The sequence below is a fragment of the Pinus tabuliformis genome, chromosome 3_2, assembly GCF_031772625.1.
Source record: "Pinus tabuliformis cultivar Carrire ecotype Pingquan chromosome 3_2, CPIR1, whole genome shotgun sequence".
NCBI lineage: Eukaryota > Viridiplantae > Streptophyta > Pinopsida > Pinales > Pinaceae > Pinus > Pinus tabuliformis.
This window is the reverse complement of record NC_142302.1, coordinates 3,537,584-3,560,831: the sequence shown is the minus strand read 5'-3', so window position 1 is coordinate 3,560,831 and position 23,248 is coordinate 3,537,584. Positions and strand designations below refer to the sequence as shown.

At 40.6% G+C, this 23,248-nt stretch overlaps 1 protein-coding gene and 1 pseudogene across 2 annotated transcripts in view; both read left to right on the top strand.

The window, feature by feature from the left end:
- Nucleotides 1–23,248, top strand: part of LOC149179522 (transcription factor ILR3-like) — a 156,749-nt gene that overhangs the window by 36,265 nt on the left and 97,236 nt on the right. The window lies entirely within an intron of this gene.
- LOC149179523 (cell division control protein 48 homolog E pseudogene) lies at nucleotides 5,911–7,686 on the top strand (annotated as a pseudogene).

The following is a 23,248-nucleotide window of genomic DNA, read 5'->3' as shown; positions in this document are numbered from 1 at the left end:
TCATCATGGTTTTGACCCAAATCCCGATGGGTGCAAAACCCCATACTTGGGTTCCAAGCCCACAAGTGACCCTTGTGGCGCTTTGCCCTCCAAACCCTGAACCTTAGGGCTTGGAGTACCTCGCAAGCTACACAAATCAACATCCCCATCTATATTGGCTTGAAGAGAGCTATTGTCTAGAGGTACTACAAAAGTGTTGACGGTCTGTGCGTCTGTCTGCTCTAAATCGGTGGCGGGCCCAAAAGATGACTGCTCATCCTCCTCCACCATGTGCTCAATGAATCATGGACCGCCCTTCCATGACTAGCCCACATCCCTCTATGTGTTCTCCATGTTGTTGTAGGTGGCAGCCGTTAGGGAACTTAGTCATGGCTCCGAGTACCTTTGTGTCTCCTAGCTCCTCATCTAGGGACGACACCTCATCAACATATGACTCTATGGGTGTAGGCTCTATTCTCTCCAGCAAGGTGTCAAGCGGTGCTATCAAAGAGGTCTACAACAATGGTGACTCTTGCGCCACACTGGGTATATCGATGTGCTCCTCACCATCCTATGTGTCCTCATGCTCAACCTCCTCCTTGGGATCATGGCATCCAAGGTCCGATCTCCACCAGTAGAAACACCTCCTAGTCTCAATCTCAATCGCTCACTGTCCTTGTCCTATCCAATCCTTGTGAGGGGGTCTGGACTCTGGTGTCCTTTCGGTTGAATCTCTCCATGAGCTTCCATGTGAACTTTGTGTAGGATGTGATGCATGCATGACAAAAAGGGATCAACCCTCGTACCACCACTCCATAATATCTGCATCCAAGTGCAAAGTGGCATGTCTAATGGTATCCACCTCTCTCGTGGGGTTTAGCCGGAAGTATGTGTCTAGTTCTTGCACCCACTGAACCATCAAAGTGGGTAAGGGTTATTTTTCCCACAATCTTCGGTAAGACCTGCTCTACTCGAACTCCCATGAGTGATGTGAATGACTTCACATGCTTATCTCTAAGGTCTTTGTCATAGAAATGATGATGGCTCTGGTTTATTCCCTCAATGCTACTCAACTGGACCCATAGTTCTTTTGGTTTCTCATGGTTTCAGTTGACCCCCTCCCAGAGTTCCTGCATACTCTCCCTTGAGCCATAGGTTTGTCTATGGTTTCACCCGTCACAGTGCATACATGCCCAAATCTTCCATGATCTTGCTGGTTACCCCCGCAACTGGCCAAGATCATGCTTTGACACCACTGTAATATTCCAAATTGAAATTTACAGCAAATAACAGATATATGAACTAAGCTATAGCAAATAAATTTTACTACACATGCACTAGTCAATAAAACATAAGAAATAGGGAAAATAACTGAGCCATTTTATTAGTGTGTAGAATTGAGTACATCAGATGATAAGAAAGATAGAATCTGGGCTTGCTACTGCAAGCTATGCAAAACCCAGTTGGGAGTACAATGCTCAAGTGTTGAAGAGGTTCTCCACCAAAAACGGTGCCCTGCTAAGAATATGTTAATGATAATTGCTGAATGGAACGAGAATATCTACCATGAAGAGTGGCCAAAATGAGCTGAAACTCTTCGGGTGGCCTCCTCACTAGATATCCAGCCAAACCCAGAAATATCTCACAGACTCCAAATGGTGGAAATGGTCCTAGAGTGAATTGTGCTCTCTTCCAACAATTTCTGCTGCTAATTGCTGTATGGAACTAGGGATTTTTCCCTCAAAAGTGCTCAATTTTTTTTGCAAAATTAATCCTAACCTCCTCTCACCAAACCCAGAAAACCCAAAAAGGGTTTGGGCTAGATCCACAAGTCATAAATGACCCCAAAACTACGTGTTGCTCCCACTAGTTTGCCAGAGAAGCTATAGGAATCGAACTGTTACCAAAGTGCCCAAATCTCCCCAATAAAGTTCTCCCTAACTCTGACGAATTTCTCCTCCCAATCACTAAGTGATTCCCAGCTCCAAAGGCTCCCCAAACTATGAGTCTCAACAAGTGTGCAAAAGCTGCCAGTAAAACCCTGCACAGGCCCAAATAGGAGCAATTTAGCTCTCCAAAATGGCACACCCTCAGGCTTGCAAATCACCCAAGGAAAATCCCCTCTACTCGTGGCAAATTCGCTGCAAAAACTCCAAGCGAACAACCCCTCTACATTGGCTCCCTCAACACGACGAGTTTGGCTTCTACGTCCCTGGAAAAACCACGCCCTTGCTAATGAAAGGCCTGTAAATTAGCTCCCCAAATGTCGGGAACAAACTCCGAAATGCTTTCCTAGGGTGACACTTTAAGTTCACCGAAGGTAGAGTTGCAATTTCCACTTAGAAATCCCTTGTGCTAAACAACACTGGTTGACTTGGCTAAACAACTCAAGAAAACTTGTGTTCAAAAGTAAAATTATCAAAAGATCGCAAATGGAGGCCTCCTTGCCTTATTTATAGAAGCCGATCCTCTCTCCCTTGGTGGATCCCATTTTCCACTAGGTCTTAACCCTTTCTTTCTCTCTCTCTTCCTCCACAAGTGTGAATTATCTCTGGAGGTCGCATTGCCTCCTTTTTGTGGTCCCCACATTCCACTAAGGTTGTAATTTCTCCCATTCTCCTAAGTCCTCATGTCTCCCATATCAAAATTGCCTCCAATGCCCGAATTGCAAAATTGTGCTACGCTTAGCACCACCCCAAGGATCCCATTGACCTCCTATCATGAAAAATCAAATTTGGGGATATGACAATGTCATTATACTTGTAGGGGAATTGAACCATGGTGGACGAAATTTTAGAACCACTGCATGATCACCTAGTCAAATCCTTGATGACAAAACCACTGTAATTTTTTGAATATTTTCTCGGCTGTAATATCAAGTTACTTGCTTATTAATGAAATAAACAAAACTATGTATCTTGTCTTCACATTGTTTAGTGCAGGGCATCTGCCTGTGTTCTTAATTGAAGGCCTTCCTCCCACAGGTTTACACTTTAATGCCCTTGTCTTGGTTTTAGGTTCTCTAGTGGGATTTGGTCTCCTCCTTGATCTCCGATCCAACATGGTCTCCATGGCTCTAGATGTCTTCAACCTTCACAGTGTCTAGGATATGTATCTTCTTAAATACATGTAGGATTTCAGATTGGTGAATACATAACATAATAATTGACACATGTGGAGAGAATAATGAACGCCACATATATTAATGATCAAAGTTCCAATAAGTACAACTATGGCAGCATGAACTAGGCTAACGAACAATGCATATACCTTTCCCTCATCACTTCAAGTCTTAATACATCATTATATAGCATCTCAAGGTGGTTATGGTGATTTAACCACCTAAACCTAACTTTAACAATATATTGTTAATATGGTCATATGTCACATTTAAGTGACTCACTTATACTTAAATGTTATATTCTAACACATTTTTCCTCTTCCCATCAGCAGCATAGATTACCCTTTGTACCCTAATTACTTTTCATGCATATTCAACTTTTTGAAATCTTAGTTTGATTAATGGCCTTTGTAGGATGGTTCATAATAACCCTATTAAAAATTTAGAAGTATAAGGAATGAAGAAATTGTTTAATGTTGGGGACGCGTTAGCACAAATTTCTGCACTGTATTGTAATGTTCCTGGGAAATTAATTGCCTAAGAGACAAAATAGCCTATCGATCCCCGTAGGCTATAGTCCTCAATAAAGGGGAAAAACCCAAAAATATCTAATTCTTGGCGAGTTTTGGGGCAATTGGGCAAAAGAAACCCAAAATTGGGTTTGGAGTAAAATTCACTCAATCAATTAAGAAGAAGAGACCCTCTAGGAAATTTATAAATATGAGAGGATTGAATTCATTCTGGAGGCATCATTGTGGATCAATTTATCTCTTTTTTTCTTGAGCCCGAGGCTTTGAGGGTTTTAAGACCCCTTCTTCTTGTCAATTTCGGTGGTGTAAGATTCCACTCTAGTTGACATCTTCCTATTTCTTCTCTCTGTTTCAACACAATAATTCTATTTGAGGAAGTGAGTTTCTATTGGTCTTGATTTGTTCTAGGTACAAGGACATCATTAAAGGCCAATGAGTTTTCTGTGGGATTGATTTTCTGGGTTCTGGTCATAAAAACAACTAAGAACAACGAGGCCATTTTCTCTTGGAATTGCTTTGGTATAGTCGTAAGTATCATTCTCTATTGCATGCGAGCTTGGATTGAAGCTTAAGAAGGAAGTCAAAATTCTCAGTGGCATCCTCACGAAGTTTTTGTGGATGGTTTTGGGGATCTGTGGCCTAAGATTGGAGTTCTGTGAATTAAATTCATGACCAGTTTTCTGTAACACTCAAGCATGGATCTGTGGTAGTTCGGTTTATGTTTTTGGTGACAGGACAGGGATCTTGGAGGGAAATTTCTTGGAATTGATTGAAGCTCTGTAAGACATCCTCACAAGGGCATTATGAAGCTAGAAGTCGCATCTTCGTGAAGGCTGGATTAGCACATCCCCTCGCATAAGCATTCTATACTAGGAAAATTAAATTTTACAGGGATCAAAGCATAATGAAGATTAGAGAAGTCTTGTTCTTGGATTTATAAGAGGAATCAGATCAGAGCGTATGCCCTCACTGTGGGCAGAATCAAAACGAAACCCTCATTGTGGATCACTTTAAGGGTTTGAAGCTGGGCGAGAGAAACAAAAGCATTCATTGTGGTTTGAGACAAGATTGAGAGCTGAACAAGCAGTCCAAACCTTCGTTGAGGTTGAAACAAAAGTTGGAATTCGGGCCTGACAAACAGAAGGGGTAGTCGAGAACTGTAGTATCCTCAGATCTAGTGGAGTAAGTAGATATAGGCCACAATTGTTTTATTCATTGTAGTTGTAGAAACTGGTTAGGGCATCCGGTTTTGTTGATTAGGAATCTATAAATTGGTATTTGGATCACTTTTGTCTTAGGGAACTGAAGCTTGCCCTAAATTGAGCTACGTGTTGTATTGAATTGGTTTGGCATCTTGATACTGCATTTCTGGATTGTGGAACATTACATTGTCTTGCCGAGATTCTATATTCTTGATTACACAATCTTCATTGTATCATTGGAATAAAGTTTGACTATTCAATGAATACATTGAATTTAGTCACTATACTGGAAAAAAAAAAAGAAATTGCTTCCGAAAACCCTAGGGCAAAATTACTTACAGTGGTATTAGAGTTGGCTCACCTTGCCAGCCTGTGAGTAATTTGGTTGATGTCACGAAACTCAGACCTTTAAGAAATTTTCAATGGAAGATTGGTTGAAGCAATCTTGGAAAAATATTAAGCAAGTCATGGCTACTCAATGGCAATAGAACGAACTGTGTCTTGCCCAGTTTGGGAATAATGCAGGTGTTCCTATTCAACCTAATACCCCTGGACCGACTAACTCTGGCATAGCCAATCATAAGACTCCTAGACCTTGGTTGCCCAATTCCTTGATGGGCAGAAAACATGGAATAGTGGACCACCACAACAGAACAACGATACTTCATATTATTGCAAGGAGTACCAAATACTAAAAGAGGAGATGCGGGCAGCCTTAACCTTTCAGGAGTTTTGTGACATTTTGGTACGAAGGTGGGCCCAAGAATTGTGACAAGAGCACACAACAAAAAACATGTGTAAAGAAATGGAACAAGATTTGGACTAATTGCAGGAAAGACAGATCAAATGATTTTGATGATAAGCCCAATCTTGAAAAACAAAGTACAAAAGAAGCCGAAGCAAAGGCAAAAGCATGGACATCTCTGTATCACCCTAAAGAGGAGGTAGGCAATTAGCCAAACTTATTTGGAAGAAATGAAGATTAAAACTGTGCAACAAAGATTAGGATTGTCGTCCAGAAAATCCAAAAGAGAAATATGAAACTGGGGCATCTATCCAGGATACCATGTTAGACTCAATGGAGCTCAAAGCGAAGCAAGATGCAAGCAATGATGAAAGTCATGATACAACTCCAAAGGATTCAAGAGTTGGTGATGATGAATATGACATCCCTAAGGATCTGATCATAGAGGATGCATATAGCAAATAGATGAGGAAGAGCAACTTGGCTCCAATCGGGATAATAAGACTACTAAGAATATTGTCAAAAAAGACAAGGAGCATTTAGTCTTAGAAGATATCGATATGGATGCTGGCTAGTAAGGTGGTGAGTTTGGTGGGGTGCTGCAACAAGAGGAAACTATGGAAACATTGCAGTTTTTCCGGGGTGATACCATCCTTGTTAAGGATAAAAAGAGAGGATACAATTTGCATTATTCTGGTTGACGATACTTGTGAAGAGCATAAGATTAGAATGAACAAGGTTGTTAGGTCAAATCTTAGAGTAAGATTAGGGGATGTAGTAATTCTAAGTCAGTGCCTAGATGTTAAGTATGGGAAGCGCGTCCGTATTCTTCCTATAGATGACATGATAGAAGGTGTTACTGGAAACTTGTTTGATGTGTACTTGAAGCCTTACTTCCTGGAAGCCTATCGCCTAGTAAGAAAAGGAGGCCTTTTTCTAATACGAAGAGGAATGAGAAATGTAGAATTTAAAAGCATTAAGACAGATCTTGGTAAGCATTGTGTTGTTTCCCCAGATATTGAAATTTTTTGTGAGGGAGAGCCAATAAAATGAAAATATGAAGACAAATTGGATTACATTGGCTATGATGATGTTGGGGGTGTAAGGAAACAAATGGCACAGATCATAGAACTAGTTGAATTACCACTAAGGCATCCCCAACTTTTCAAATCCATCGGTGTTAAGCCCTCGAAGGGTATTTTGTTTTATGGTCCTCTTGGCTCAGATAAAACCTTGATTGCTAGGGTAGTGGCGAATGAGACTAGAGCTTTCTTTTTCCTAATCAATTGTCCTGAAATTATGTGAAAACTTGTTGGAAAAAGTGAAGGCAATCTTAGAAAGGTTTTTGAAGTAGAGAAGAATGCTGCTTTTAATATTTTCATTGATGAAATTGATTTCATAGCTCCAAAGAGGGAGAAAGCAAATGGTGAAGTAGAGAGGCGCATTGTATCTCAACTATTGACAATGATCGATGGTCTAAAATCTTGATCTCATGTGATTATCACTGGAGCAACAAATAGGCCTAACAACATTGGTCCAACATTTAGACAGTTTGGTAGGTTTGATCGTGCAATTGACACCGGGGTTCCAGATGAGGTTGATCAAGTGGAGGTTCTTCGCAACAACACAAAGAATATGAAGCTTGCTAAAGATGTTGATCCTGAACGTATTTTAAAGAATACATATCGTTATACTGGGCATGTTTTAGTTATTGCATCTTTGGTTCGCTATAGTAATGATGAAAAGATATGCAAGTGGAATACAAGCACTTGGTATTGATTCACAGTTGAAACCTGATTTTTGTAAATTACTAAACGCGACAGTCTCAAGAAATATGACAGTTGGCAGTGAAAAATTTGGCAGGTGGAAAAGAGTGGCTCCAGTGCGGGCAATGGTATGATAGGGCTTAAAAATGCTTTTAAGGAATGCACTGTTATTGGATTACCTTCATCATCAAAGCTTCCTCGTAAGTTTGACTTCTCAAGGGATGGTAATGAAAATAGGGGATATAAGAAAGAGAAATGGTCACCTCAGCTAAAAGAACTTCTTAGTAATGGGAAAGAACAAATGGCTTTTGTTGTTGCACAAACTAGCAGGCCTAGTAAATAGGCTAAAGCTAGATGGCACAACAACAATTTGGGACAAAGGCCCATTATCACCATACCCTGTCCCCTTCTCTTCTCGGATTTACATCGATGAGAGGAGTCCCAATATCCATTACTCGTAATTAATGTGTTTATAATAAGATTCAAAGTGAGGCAAGGATGGCTCATTCAGTGGAAAGGTTCAATTAAAGTGTGAGCTTTGGGAGAAGCTAGTAAGACTTTCCACGAAAAATCCCTTGAGAGAAATACTATACGAGGCCTAGAGTTGAGATATTTGATGAAATAAAAGTTCATCCAAGGTCAAGATAGTGAAAAAAAGGTTTCGAATGATATACTACTAAATTATAAACCTTCAAGAAATCCCTAAGTTGAAGGACAACATCAAGGGTTCCCACTTGGTGTGATAGCTAGGTCATCCGTTTTCTAGAGATTTCACTGTGAGAATTCGTTTAAAACTTGTAGATGGCTAGAGGAGACACTAAGGGAGAGGTATATCCAACCAGAATTGAAAACACACTGCTCTAGAGAATTTCGCACCAACCCCTAGAGAGGCTCCCTTAGCCTTGAAGGGACAAGGAAAAGAGAGAGAAAGAGGTGAAGAAAGAGTGATTTTTCAATTAGACTGTGATCACCAAGGATCCTAGACCTAGTGCATGCCTATTGGGAGAAATAGAGTCAAGATAAACCATGAAATGGCAACTCGCTCTTCAAGGAGACTTACAAGGATTTTCGTTACCCTAGATTGAAGCAACAACAAAACGACTTCTAAGTTTTTATACTTTGATGACACTTGTTGTGGAGTTTTAAGGATGCAAATTCAATTAATCCTCTAGGAACATTCATTCATTCTTTGTCCAATGAGTAACACATGCAAAAAATTCCAATAGTTACAATGCTTCCAATAATTCACATTAATTAGGGCACATTATTTCACCATGAAAAAAATATTCCATGCATTAGACATTCGTAAGAACAAAAATATAGCATCATACATCACTTACAAGACAAATAAGAGTATATCCATCCACAAATTGCCAAAAAGAAGCTCCAAGATGCTAGCGAAATATCCAAACATCATAATTCATCGAAGACATCCAAATTTTGTCCTTTGCTGCAGGTCCGAATTCTCTTTTTAGAGAGATTGAAGATCCAAAGTGTGAGGATGGGAGTAAGGCTATGCCTCCTATTTATACATGACATATGAGTTCAAAAATAAAAGTAAAATCCCCTCCTATGCCTAAAATGCTAAGTAACCCACCCATGGTTACAAGCCAACCACGATAGCTCAAAAAACAAGTCGAATTAGCCTTTTAAGGGCCACGCTAGGTTGACGTGGAGGTTTAGAAGGGCAACGTTGAGGCCTCATGTGCCAAAAATGAGAGTGAGGGCCCCAAAATCAATGGACAAGAGGGGGAGGCCCTCTAAATGCTGCAAAACATCTCCAAACACCAGGTTGGGCTCCAAATGGGTCTCATTGTTGAAAAGTGTAACCAAGTTCGGTCTTCATAATAACATATGTAATTGATGTGAAGAAGAAAAATAAAATTATTTTTGTAATGCTTGGCTCATGGGTTTCATGAGCAAGGAATATTTTTTTAGTTAAGGCTCCCATTGTGAGCCTTTAGGTTTTGTCATCAAGTCATAAAGTCTAGGGAGTCAATGTCATGTGTTGAAGACATGTTACATATTGTAAGAAGTAATTTTGAATGTGTCAATAACCCTCCAAGACCTTGTCACAAGCTATTCATCATGTCGGCCTAAGGATGTTTCTAGAATGACATGTCGGCCTAGGCTCCAGTTCAAGTCGGCTTATTATGGATGCACAAACCACTATAAATAGGGAAGCTCAGCCTCATTTGAAGGACAAAATTTCGGTCAAGGTCTGAAGTAAGAAGAAGTGCGAGAATCTTACGAGAGGAGCCTCCATCCAAGCGAAGAAGAAGGGACTAGAAGCCGAGTCAATTTTGGATTTGTTTTAGGGCTATTTACTGTCACACGTGCGAAGAAGAGAGGCATCATCTGCTGTAGGAGAAGTCGAGAATATTGTAGTCATCTCAAGTAACCGAATTAGGGGAGAAGACAAGTCAAGAAGGAAGCCGAGTTGAAGAAAAAAGAGTCTACATCTAAAGCGAAGGAAACAAGGGCACAAACTGGGAGGTGACACTTCACACATGCTGCAATTAGGGTTTCTGAAAGAGGCCGAGAATTGTAGGAGGCTGAAATTTGAAGAGCAGCCGAGACGGAAAGGAAAGTCAGTAGTTTGACCATCATTGACTCAAGGAAGGAAAGGTCAAGCTAAGAAGCCTTGTGACTTGGTCTTGGAGAGGTAAATAGGTCAAGGGTCTTGGTCTTGGTATTCGTCAGTGGAAGTCTCTATAAGAAGAAGAATTCGTTTGGGTTTTCCTCTCAAGTTGGAGAGGTTTTGGCCTTGGATGATCGCTTACATTATGTGTCTCTTGTCTCTTTATTGTATATGCATTGGTAGCTGTTTGATGAAGAAGAACATAATAATAATCTAGTAAAGAGAAGATCCTAATCTAAAGAAGTAAAAAGGATTCACAAGCAGTTATCATTATAGAGAAATCACCTAATTTTGATGTCCTAGATTTCTCAACATGGTATTAGAGCTAAGGTGACAAAGTCAAGGAAGGGCATCTTATCAAGGGACACTCAAGGATCAAATCTCGAGAAAGTGATCAAAGCAAATCTAAGAAGATCATCTTGGAGTCAAGATCTACAAAGAAATATCAAAACCCTAGATTGAAGAGGAAGTCTACACCAGCAAGAAGTCTTGGAATCCTTAAGTCATCTCAGGAGACCCTACTCAAATTGAAGGACTTAAAAATCAGGTTTCTTACTAGAGAAGCAAGATCAAGGATGTTGTCATCATCTTTAGAAATTCTAAGGCAATTTCCTCTCGTTGAAGCAAGGATCTTACCATTGTAGATCATCCAAGAAGCACCAAGAAGTCATCATTGATCTTCATCAACAAGGACATCACCATCAAAGGATCTAAAGTGATCTCCCTCTTTGTAGGGTCAAGGGTAATTCTTGAAGAGAACTATCTTCATCAAGGAGAACTTCTTTATCATCTATATTATCATCAAATTCAAGGAGGCAGCAAGTGGAAGAAGCATCTTCACAAGTAAGTATATTTATGTCTGAATTTGTCAAAATGTCTTTTTGCAAGGAAAACAACAAATTGGTTGGGGCCTCTAACTATCTTGCATGGAAGAAGAGGACAAATCTGAATCTCATTGAAAATGAGGTTGTGGATCATGTCAAAGGATCTATCACCAAACCAGCGAAAGAAGATGCTCAAGCACTTGCAAAGTTTATGAAAGGGGAAGTGAGGGCTCAAAGGATTTTCATAGAATCCATCAAGGATCCCCTCATTCCATATGTATTTAAAACTCGACACCTCAAAAGAAATGTATAACAAATTGGTAGAGTTGTTTTTTGTAAGCACTGCAGGAGAACTTATCTCTCTAAGGCAAGAACTCTACAAACTAAGGATATTGAAAGAAGGAATAGCCTCATACTTTATGAGGATATCTGAAATAAGGGATCAACTTCAAGATCTGGGTGAAATAATGTCTGACAAGGAGATGACCACTGTAGTACTAAATGCACTACCAGAGGAGTGGGGCAACTTTACTTCAAGTATTTATGGGAAGAAAGAAGCTACTCCATTCCAGGATCTATGGTCACTATGCAAAATTGAAGAAACTAGGTTGAAGGCTAAAACTAATGTGGGATCCAGTGAGAAAAATCAAGCATATGCTACTATGGCAAAGAGAAGAGGAAAGTTTGGGAAATTTGGTCCTTAGAAAAAGAAGAAGAACCTAGCTAAGGTTCAATGCTATGGATGTCAAGAATATGGGCATTACAAAAGAGATTGTCCTAAGCTCAAGAAGGACAATAACAAAAGAGGTAGAGAAGAAGCCCATATCACTAAAGAAGTGGAGGACGCTGAAAAGAAGTCCAAGAAAGAGGAAGTAAAGGATCTCTACTATGATTGGGATAGTCTTCCTCACCTAGTTCTTTTTAAGTTTCTGTTTTCAAGTTTTGCTGTTGTAAGATATGGCTATCATAATGATAGGATGCATCATGGCATCATAGAAGCATTGAAAGCAAGAGCTCGTAACATCATCATAGAGAAGCATGAAAGATCGCTGAAATAGAAGTCTATGGAAGGATATAGCTCCTAGTAACCTCATTAGAAGCATAAGTGGCACTTATGGGAAAAGGAAGAAAAAGTCATCTAGCACAAAGCTCATCATACATCGGACGGAAACATCTGTTGGATGAGGATACTCAAGAGCCTCTATTAGAAGTTTCATCAATCAAAAGGAAGCAAGTGTTTCATCAAGAATTCCAACTTGTGGGAATTCATGGGATGATGATATGATGACAAAAGAGGTAAAGCAAATAAAGGGATTGAAGTTCTTTCAATCAAGGAAGCTGTTGAAGGAAGTCTGGATGACATAAAGGAAAATGAGGTATGTATGCTTGTATTCGATATTATAGAGTCATGTCAGATGATTGAAGATAACATGGATAAATGCTCTATCTCGAGAGCATGATCAAAATAAAGGATCTCCTCCTTTGAAAGGATGCAAGAAGGCATGAATCACACATTATCTAGATGAAATCAACATAATATGTCCTGATATGAGATATCATATGTCATGATATCAACATAATATGTCCTAATATGTTCAAGTCGACTTATTATGGAAACTCATGAGGTGGTTGACAATAATTGGAGGAACTTTGATTAAAAGTTCCTGGGAAGGAAATGTGTGAAGAAAGAAAGGAAGAGATCATGAAATATGCAACTATGGAAAAGGCAATCAACATCCGAGGACTAAGAGATTTGACTAGGATATCTCCATGAAAGATATGAAGACTTTGATGAAGTCTGAAAAAGAAAGAGACCCTTGATAGTATATATCTTTTGGAGATGTGTCAATGTGTATGCAGGATGCTGATGCAAACTAGAAGATGTCATGATGAAAGACCATCACAAAGGTAATTTTGATTTAATGTTCATTCCTTATTTTTGAATGATATCTAGATGGGCTTATGCAAGGCTACCAAGGGAAGAGCTATGGATATCTTCCACCATTGATGTCCATGTAGTAGGATGAAAGATCCTTAAGGAAACATGGCATGAAGAAGGCAACATGGCATGAAGGAAGGCCAAATATGAACTGATGGATCACTTTTCGATGAAAGGAATAATGACATGACTGACTCATCGATGAAAGTGATGGATGGTTTGTGCCCTACGAAGAATTCCCAAAACATGAAGACTCCTGAATAAAGAAAAGAAGTTTATGACATCGTGAGGTGGAGTTCTTCAAGCAACTTGTTGTCCCATCATCTCCACCTAAATAGTTGCTATAGGTCCCTAATTAAGAGGGAGCCTGGAAACAAGTTTCTAACTTGGTAGAAACTTGGAAGCAAGTTCGTAAGCCAAGAGGGAGCTTAGGTACATTCCTCTCGTAGGAATGAGTACATTCTTTCATTGGAATAGGTATGTCCTCCCTAAGTTGAAAGGGAGAGATAAACACATCATTCTTGTCTTCATTTGGGAAGATAGAATGGAGGATTGGGTAAACTTCTGGCATCCAATGCTCTTTGAGGATGAGTTAGGGCATCCAAGATAAGAGTAGTCGTAGAGGACCGATATTCTTTGAGAACTGGGAATCCAAGATAAGAATAGTCCTGGTGGAACATACTCTGAGAGAACTCGGGTGGGGTATGTTTCGAGAGAGACAATGATGAGGGTGTCTATACATCATTGGTCTCGCTAGCATTGTGCTCTGATCTTGTGGAGAGATAGAGCTGTTAGTTAAGGCATTGCTATTCGACAATGCTAGTTGATATGATGCTATACAGATGGGTTACCAATCTGTCTCTTTTTATGGGAATTTTTCATATTGAGAATGTCCAAGTACCCTGTATGGATTACGAATACCTCCCCAGTTAAGAGGGAGTGTTGAAAAGTGTAACTAGGTTCGGTCTTCATAAGGACATATGTAATTTTGATTTTATGTAATTGATGTAAAGAAGAAAAATAAAATTATTTTTGTAATGCTTGTCTCATGGGTTTCATGAGCAAGAAATTTTGTTTTAGTTAAGGCTCCCATTGTGAGCCTTTAGGTTTTGTCATCAAGTCATAAAGTCTAGGGAATCAATGTCATGTGTTGAAGACATGTTGCATATTGTAAGAAGTAATTTTAAAGGTGTCAATAACCCTCCAAGACCTTGTCACAAGCTATTCATCATGTCGGCCTAAGGATGTTTCCAGAATGACATGTCGTTCTAGGCTCTAGTTTAGGTCGACTTATTATGGATGCACAAACCCTTATAAATAGGGCAATTCGGCCTCATTTGAAGGACATAATTTCGTTCAAGGTTTGGAATGAGAAGAAGTGCGAGAATCTCATGAGAGGAGCCTCCATCCAAGCGAAAAAGAAGGGACTAGAAGCCAAGTCAATTTTGGATCTGTTTTAGGGTTATTTACTGTCACACGTGTGAAGAAGAGAGGCATCATTTGTTGCAGGAGAAGCCGAGAAGATTATAGTCATCTTAGGTAACCAAATTATGGGAGAAGACAAGTCAAGAAGGAAGCCGAGTTGAAGAAAAAGGAGTCTACATCTAAGGCGAAGGAAACAAGGGCACAAACTAGGATGTGACACTTCCCACGTGTTGCAACTAGGGCTTCTGAAAGAGGCCAAGAATTGTAGGAGGTCGAAATCTGAAGAGTAGCCGAGAAGGAAAGGAAAGTCAGTTGTTTGACCATCGTTGACTCAAGGAAGGAAAGGTCAAGCTAAGAAGCCTTGTGACTTGGTCTTGGAGAGGTGAATAGGTCAAGGGTCTTGGTCTTGGTATTCGTCAATTGAAGTTGCTATAAGAAGAAGAATTCGTTTGGGTTTTCCTCTAACGTTGGAGAGGTTTTGTCCCTGGCCGATTGCCTACATTATGTATCTCTTGTATCTTTATTGTTTATGCATTGGTCGCTGTTTGATGAAGAACATAATAATAATCTAAGTAAAGAGAAGATCCTAATCTAAAGAAGTAAAAATGATTCACAAGCAGTTATCATCTTGATGCCCTAGATTTCTAAACACTCATGGGTCTCCAAATGGCTCAAGATCAAGTCGATGCTCCATCAATGAGGGTTAGAATATGACTCATGCCCTCCCATGTCTCTCCGGAAGAGACAAAACCTCCTCTGGGCCCTGGATCAACTACCAAGTGTTAGGTGCAATGTGTAGCTAGCTGGGCAATGTGGTCCAAGTGCATCATCATCTCTGTATAACTGTGGCACGAGCAAACAATGTGGTGGTATTGAAGAAGCCCATGGTGTGGCAATCAATGCTCTGCATGGCTGGAGGCCCATAACTCTTAACACTCATTGTTACCTACAAATGCCATTGTGACCCTATGGAGGGCTTGGATCCTGTATAGGGAGGCCAAGTCCAAGACGAAGACCCAACTGAAATCCTGTATAAGATCCAATGCGTCTCCTCACCTTCTAATACAATTAATCATTAGTGCAATTGAGTAAATAAGCTTCCTAATCAAGGGCAAAAGTGTTCACTTTATAGTGGCATGCCCTTCCAAATGGGCTTTGAACATATACTAATGTCACCCAGCTCGACAAGAGAGGTTAATGAAGGACCCTTTTAGGTGGTTTCGACCTCTAAGGGAATGACAGGTCGATGGTACATCCATCAAATGGCAGGTGTCACATGAAATAATGATGGGATGGAGTCAAGGCAAAATGGGAGGCTCCAAGCCACATACCATGGTATAAGGGTAGTTATAATGAAGTTCGTCCACACCTTGGGTTTATGAATGTAGGAGGGAGCAATCGTGGTACATGAGTTACCTCGACCTTTTATTGATTTTTCTTCTTTTTTTACTGCTCGGGGCTCAAGAGGATGAGAGCTTGATGCGTAGGATGTAGTAGTGAATACCCCCTTAAGGTGGGGCAGTTCATCGCCCATCAGGGGTTGGGACAATCATGGGTTCCTTAATGATGTAGGAGGCACTCATAGGTGCCCTAGGAACCAGGGTGATGGCCATAATGATAGGGGTAAAGCTCATGTTTGGCTTTTGCCCACGTGCTAAATTCTTCTCTCTCGACCATCTTTTGTATTTTGTGGTACATTTCTTGTTGATTGTGGTCATATCATACTTTTATCTTTCTTTTTGGCTGCATTAACTTGCGGGGCATCGTTCTAGTCCTGATCCAGGGTGTGGACAACGGGAAGGGGAGGTTAACACCTTGTGGACCCAATGGAAAATGTGGACCCAGATGGGGAAAATGTGAAAAGGGCTTGTAATGCGCTGAGGGGAGTGAGATATATGGTATCCAGAAGTAAGACCATGCAACCAAAATCAAGATTTCTCATGTAGTGCCACTCCTAAAGCTAATAACTAGTAAAGGAAATCCCACGAGACTAGGATACAAGATTAACCCCCAAGTTGAGGTAAGGGAACAAGAGTACAATCGAAGCTCGTTCTTTCCACTAAATTCCCCTACTAATCCATGCCCAAATGTTCCCAAGAAGAGCAAGCATAAGCACCCAATTACATAATGAAAAATCATACCTTCGGGGTTGGATGACCCATCTTCAAACATACAGTCATGATAGATGAGCGAGGGCACACAATAACTGGCTTAAGTGGCAGAGAATAGTAGAAATTTGAGCTATCAGGTGGCTGCAAGGGGCTACCGGTTGAAGACAAATCTAGGAGAAAATTTCTCCCATAGGGGTCACCCACTAGTGATGGGTAACAGGTGTTTTACAAACATTGCTTATTGCAAGTTCGAGTTGTGGGGATCCTTTATTTGTTGTAGAGTTGCTGAAGAGTCTAAATGAGGAAAGTAGAGGGTTAATAGCTGCTGAGGCACAAGCTCATGTTTGCATATTCATTAGCTACATGGAAGATAGTAATTCAAATTGGCGTAAGGAGCTCATTAATGAAGGAGCTATTGAGGCTATTTTGCTCACTATTGTGAAAATACCTTGAACCGCAACTACTGGAATTTATTCTCCTAACTGATTAGCAGTTTATTAATTTTTTGATTAATATCAAATAAATCACACTGCAATTCTTCACAACAAACTAAATACGCCACGGAAAAATTAAACTGGAACTGAGAAATTCATGCACACAATTAACCTGTATTATTTTGGACTAATGTCCTCGGAAAAATTCCAAGGGGAAAACTGGTGCAATAGATGAGGGCTTATTTTATTATTATACAACAATAAAAATCTAAGTACAATAATCTGGATGCCTGCCTCACTGGCAATCCTCCAGCGAATAATCTGGCAAAATTTTTGGGAGAGAATTTTCTCCTTCTGCAAATCAATTGACCTCCTTTTGGCTTGCTCGCATTGTTGGCCTGCACAAGTTTGGATGACCCTTGAAACTGCCTCCAACTGGGTCGTCTAGCCTCCCTCTGCCTCTGGAATTGACTCGCTCTGCCTTCCAGGTGGTCTCTCGGGCTTCAACAACTAAATTGATCTCTTCTTGGTACTCGAACTGGGGTTTTTGGCTCACTCACATTGTCTGGATGACTCTTCTGCAGAATAATTCAGCCTCCTCTCTCCTACCAAACTGGCATTGGAGAGACATTGGAAAATTTTCCTGATCTCTCTGCTGCTGCTCCCTCAATCACTGATGCTCTTCTATTGGCTCAAATTCTTCCCTCATTGAATCACTGTGCACTGGGAAATTCACACTGCCTGGATAATTCGCTCTCACTTGTGTCTCTCCTCCTCCGATCAATCTGCTCTTATAATCTCTCACTAGAGCTTTGTCACCCACCATTTTGTGGGTGATATCCCTAGGATAATTTTTTTTTCTCCAAGATGGTCCTCAACCAGCAGCCAACAGCCCGTTGTAGCCACTAGCTAGCTCATTGTGCCATTTCTCCACCACTTGAGCCAGCGATGTGGTCCCTCACCCATCTGCCACGATGGTATTTTTGAGGGTGGGCCTCCCGAACCTAAAGGTATGCCTTGTCATTTGGTAACTGAGTATTGTAGTTTGCTTATCATGGACACTTCTGGGCATGAATTAACGAGGGGATTTGGCAGAAAGAATGAGCTAGGTCTGTGCTCTTGTCCCCCAGATCCCTTTTGGATATTAACCTTGGATTCTAGTCTCGCGGGATCTCTTTTACTGACCATTTGGCTTTTGGGATGGTATTTCACAGGAAACCCTAATTCTGGTTGCGTGTTCCTACTCCCTTATCCACATATATTACCCCTTTTCTACTCATTTTTTCCCCATTCATCATTTCTTCTACCTGGGTCCACATTCCTCCACTGGGTCCACATAGGGCTAGCTTGCCCCTTCCCCTTGCCCACACCTTGGGTCATGGCCTGGAATGAAGCCGGAAGGTTGATGCAACTAAAAAGAAAGATAAAAGCATATTTGGCCACATTCAACAGGAAAATCTTCCACCAAATGCAAAAGATGGCCGGGACAAATACATTTAGCACGTGGGCAAAAGCCAATACATGAGCTCTACCCCATCATCATGGCCATCACCCTAGTTTCTACAGGTTCTATGAATCTCCTTCATCATATAGGAACCCATGATTGCCCCAACCCCTGGTGGGCAATGAACCGCCCTACCTTTAAAGGGGGTATTCACTGCTATATTGTATACATCACACTCTTACCCATTGAGACCCGAGCAGCTAATCAAAGAAAATCATAAAAAGACAAAAGACATATAAAGAAGGGTAGAAAAATCAAGGCTGGGGCACCTCATGTACCACGATTGCTCCCTCCTATACATTGTAAACCCAAGTGTGGGCTTCCCTCTTATTAGCTACACTTGTACCCCAGCATGTGACTTAGGGTTGTCCCTTCTCATTCCCCTACTTCATTCACCTGTCTGTCACATGCCACCACCTTTTGAAGAATGTACCCTGAATATATTATCCCCTTTAGAAGTAGAAACCACCTAATGGGATTCTTGGTTAAGCCCATTTGGAGTTTAGCAGACATTGGCACATCTTGAAGCCCATTATGGAAGGGCAGACCATTATGAAGTCCCCTCTTGCGGTCCATGATTGGTAAGCTCATTTACTTGATTTCTCTAATAACTTGTACTAGAAGGCTAGGGGATGCATTGGATCTTATGCAGGATTGCAGATGGTCTCCATCTTGGGTTTGGTCTCCCTATACGAGGTCCTAACCCTCTAGAGGGCCACATTGGCACATGTATGGTGTGTGTTGAGAGCCATGGGCCTCGACAGCAGCAGACAACATTCAATGGGTCCCCACAGCCATTCAGAGATTGCTCGTGGTTCACTTATTGGATGAGGAAGATGCACCTAATCCATCATGCCCAACTGGCCCTAGATTTGCACCATACACTTGGCAGAAGATCTAAGACTTACACGATAATGTGGTATCACCTACACCATCATCTTAGCCCTTGCAGGCAATTTGTAGGCACCTTCGATTTGTTTGGAGACCCATGAAGACACTTGTGTGCCCCCACATGTCATTTGGAGCACCACAAGTTATTACAAGGGGCCAATCCTTTGTCCACTGCTTTTGGGGGCCCTACTCTTCATTATGGCACCCATGGACTGCATTAGGCCTCTTAGAGGGCCCTACGACATGCATAGATTATTATTTGATCTCTTGAGAGGCTTATTTTTTCATTTATGAGCTAGTTTGGTGGGTTTGTCACCAAAAGTTGGATTATTAGAACATTATTATTTTTAGTGCTTATGTAGGCCAAGGAGGCTAATTCGAACTCCTCGTTAGTGTATAAATACAAGTGAGATGAGTTCATTTGCTCATCATCACTTTGGATTGGATCTTTTCTCTCTCTTAAGAATTTCACACTTTTTCTAGAGGATGAAATGTAGCTTTATGGATGAATTTTGATGTGTGGATATTGGTCTATCTTATCTTGGAACTTCTCTCTTGTCAATTGTGGATGGTTGGATATATTCTATTACATGTAGGTACACGCTTTTAATGTCATTCTTGTTTTACTTTGTCATATACAAAGGACTGAGATTTTCACTACTTTTAGGGCTAATTGCTGCATGTATTTACTGCTTTAAATTGTGGAATTTCGTCTTTATTATAGCATCTATTAGTGTATGGCCATGTAATGTGAATGAAATCTCTTAGGGGTAATTCTAACAGTGACTTGACCTTGATAAACCATCTCCTTTGTACATCGAAATATAAAAGCTGCAAGATTGCTTCTCTTTGACCTGGAAGTTTACCGAAGTGGTCTTGAGGCCTCCTTGACCAAGAACCAAAGGTCCTCAGTCATATTCATCATAGACTCCATTCTCCCAAGACTAAGGCATTGATCGACCAAGAGGTGGTCACCTAAAATCATTTTTTTTCACCTTTTCCTAGGTCTAGCCAAGTTGGCTCACCTAGGGCATCATTTTCCAGACAAACTATCATTCCAAAAGGTTCTATTTCCTAGGGTCTCTTTCACTGGTGTCTCCTCAAGTCCTCCTCCAATTTTGAAGCCATTATAAAGGTGCAGTTGGGAGAAAAGCTAAGCCCTAGCTCCGAGATCAAACTTTGCTTAGCATCCCCAAGCTAGTACCTCATAGGATCAATTCAACACCTTCAAGTGAAAATTCTTTCTTTGATCCTTTCCTCCACCTTGTGTAGGGTAAGAACATCATTGGCTGCCATGCTCTTTCCCCCAACCCTAGATTGGATCCTGTGTGGTTCCATTCCTTTGGAAAGACAATTCTTCAAGAACCATTCGGGATACCAATTTCAACAAGGATTTTAAGATTGGGAAACTCCTTCACAATTCATATTCCCTAAACCTAACCCTCAAATCCTCCCTTCCTTTCCCTAGAATACATTGTACCTTGCTTAGAAAGCAAGCAAGCTCCATCCTTCAAGCTCTTTTGGGAAATGGATTATTTGGGTCACTCATATCCATTCATTGATTTATCCTTTGTCGGTGACTCCATAAAATACCGGGTCTCCTCCCATCGGTGAAAGTCCGTAAATAGAAGGGAACCTTAGCTGAGGTGACAGTGGGCTAAGTCTCCATTTGTTGCCCTTGGTCTAGCATTTGCCCTTTAGGTCCCCTGCTAGTTTGCGCAGTAACAAGCTTCAACGACCATGATTAAATCCTCATCAACGGCTAAGATCATCATAGGCTCGATCCATGCGAGTCTCTAGAGCATTCTTGATCATCCTCAATTAATTCCCTTTAATTAAGCGATTTCCCTATGTTAGACTCAGGGATTATTTAATTATTGATCAATTAATTTAATTGAGTGGTCTCCAGGTGTTTTCTCCCGAAACCTTTTCTAGGTTTTAAAGATCGTGTGTTCCTTCGTCTCTTAGACACAAATCGAGACTAGAACACCTGTTCGATGCTACAAAAACTAACAACTATGGGATTTACATTTGAGTGGAGGAAGAAGGAAATTTCTAGTTTTCACATGTTTCGAGATGGAGTGGACATCTACATGGAATATAGCCTGGAAATTCAAAAAAATGTTTCAAAGCTAGTCTCTGTGGATGGCGGAAGCTAGGTCTCTCCTGATGAATCTTTCCACTTTCAAATCTTTAAAGCATATTTGCGGAGGTTACCTATTGCAAAGGATGTTTAGATTGTGACTCTTGCTCAATACACAAAAGGTTTTAGTGGAGCTGATATTATTGAGATTTGTTAGCGTGCTTGCGAGTATGCTATTAGAGAGCACATTGAAAGGGGAATTAAAAGGGGACGGAAAAGAAAGTAAGACCATAAAGCCATGGGTGAAGATGACAATGAAGTTGCATTAATAGAGCTAGTAGAAGGAAATCGCCATCTTTATCCATCATAGAAGAAGGAATTAATAATCAACAAAAAGTCATCAAATTGCAAAAGTCAAAACACCAATATATGGAAGATGTCAGAAAATGCCTCCAGTACATCGAAGAAGAGAGACAAAGGGGGCAGTAGCAGAATTTGCCATTGCTTGGGGACAAGCAATGTCGGGAAGGGGGGGACTGTAATGTTCCTAGGAAATTAATTACCTAAGGAACAAAATAGCTTATTGATCCCTGTAGGCTAAAGTCCTCAATAAAGGGGCAAAACCCGAAAATATCCAATTGTGGGCAAGTTTTGGGGTAGTTGGGCATAGAAACCCAAAATTAGGGTTTGGAGTAAAATTCACTCAATCAAACAAGAAGAGACCCCTCTAGGAAATCTATAAATATGAGAGGATTTAATTCATTTTGGAGGCATCATTATGGATCAATTTATTTCTATTTTTTCTTGAGCTTGAGGCTCTGAGGGTTTTAAGACCCCTTTCTTCTTGTCAATTCCGGTGGTGAAAGATTCCACCCTAGTTGACATCCTCCTATTTCTTCTCTTTGTTTTAGCATAGGAATTCTATTTGAGGAATCAAGTTTCTATTGGTCTTGTTTTGTTATGGGTACAGGGCATCATTGAAGGCAAACGAGTTTTTGTGGGATTGATTGTAATGTTCCTTTCTCTGGTGTTCCTTATGACATGGTTAGGATGGACTTTCAGAGTTGGGGGCAGATAGGTCACAGGTGCAGGTTGGTGTCATCAGTGGGCCCAAGGGCTTTTGGAGGGGTTTTGAGGAGTTTCTATGAGGTTTGATGGCATTTGCTTGGTATATTCCATCATCCGCACAATTTGCCTTTCGTTCCGGTGCATTCTGACAAGTTTCACAAAAACAGAGTTATTTTGGGTCTGATTCAATTAATTACGCTTAAGGTGGCATTCCAGGAGGAATACTTGACAGAACACCTTAGTGTAATAGCTCGTTGGAACCGAAATGAGAAGATCTACATGATGGGATGGTTAGATGTGAGTTTCAGTGACCTGAGGAGACATGGTGGCCAATTTACCCTTTTCCCGCATTAAAAAGAATATTTTAATTGAAATAAAAGAGGGAAAAGTGCTCCATGATTAAAATAATAATAAAATAGGAGGTTCTAGAGGGGTCCATCAGATTTATAAAAGAGGAGGAGGAGGCCATTAGAGGACATCTTGGATTTGATATTACTTGTATGAGAGGTTGAGAACTCGGTTCTCTACTAAATTGGTAGCCCCAGGACGGAAAGCCTCAGGTGATTTTGGTGAGAGTGGATGAAAACCCACCTCATCTCCTTGGCGGATTCAACCAGAGTTCACAGGGGCCGTGGTTGATTTTAGTTAGTTTTGGAAGGGTCGGTGCAACATTGGAGCAGATTATCTTGGAGGCCAGCATTTTATCTCAGCTATTTTGGTTGTATATGCATGTAACACGAGTTTATCCATTATATTAAAAGTTGAGATTTTCCTGTTCATTGTGTTATTGGATTGCAGTGCTCTATTTGTTTTATTTTACATGGCAGTCTTCTGTTAATAGAATGTTCATTTTACGGTGAAATTTTGGGTTCAGTAAATTTTGGCATAATTAGCATAATATCCTGTATGGGACATTACATTGGTATCAACGCTGGTGTTCTTGCCAGCCTGAGGGACATAATTGTAGATTGCTCGACAAATTGTT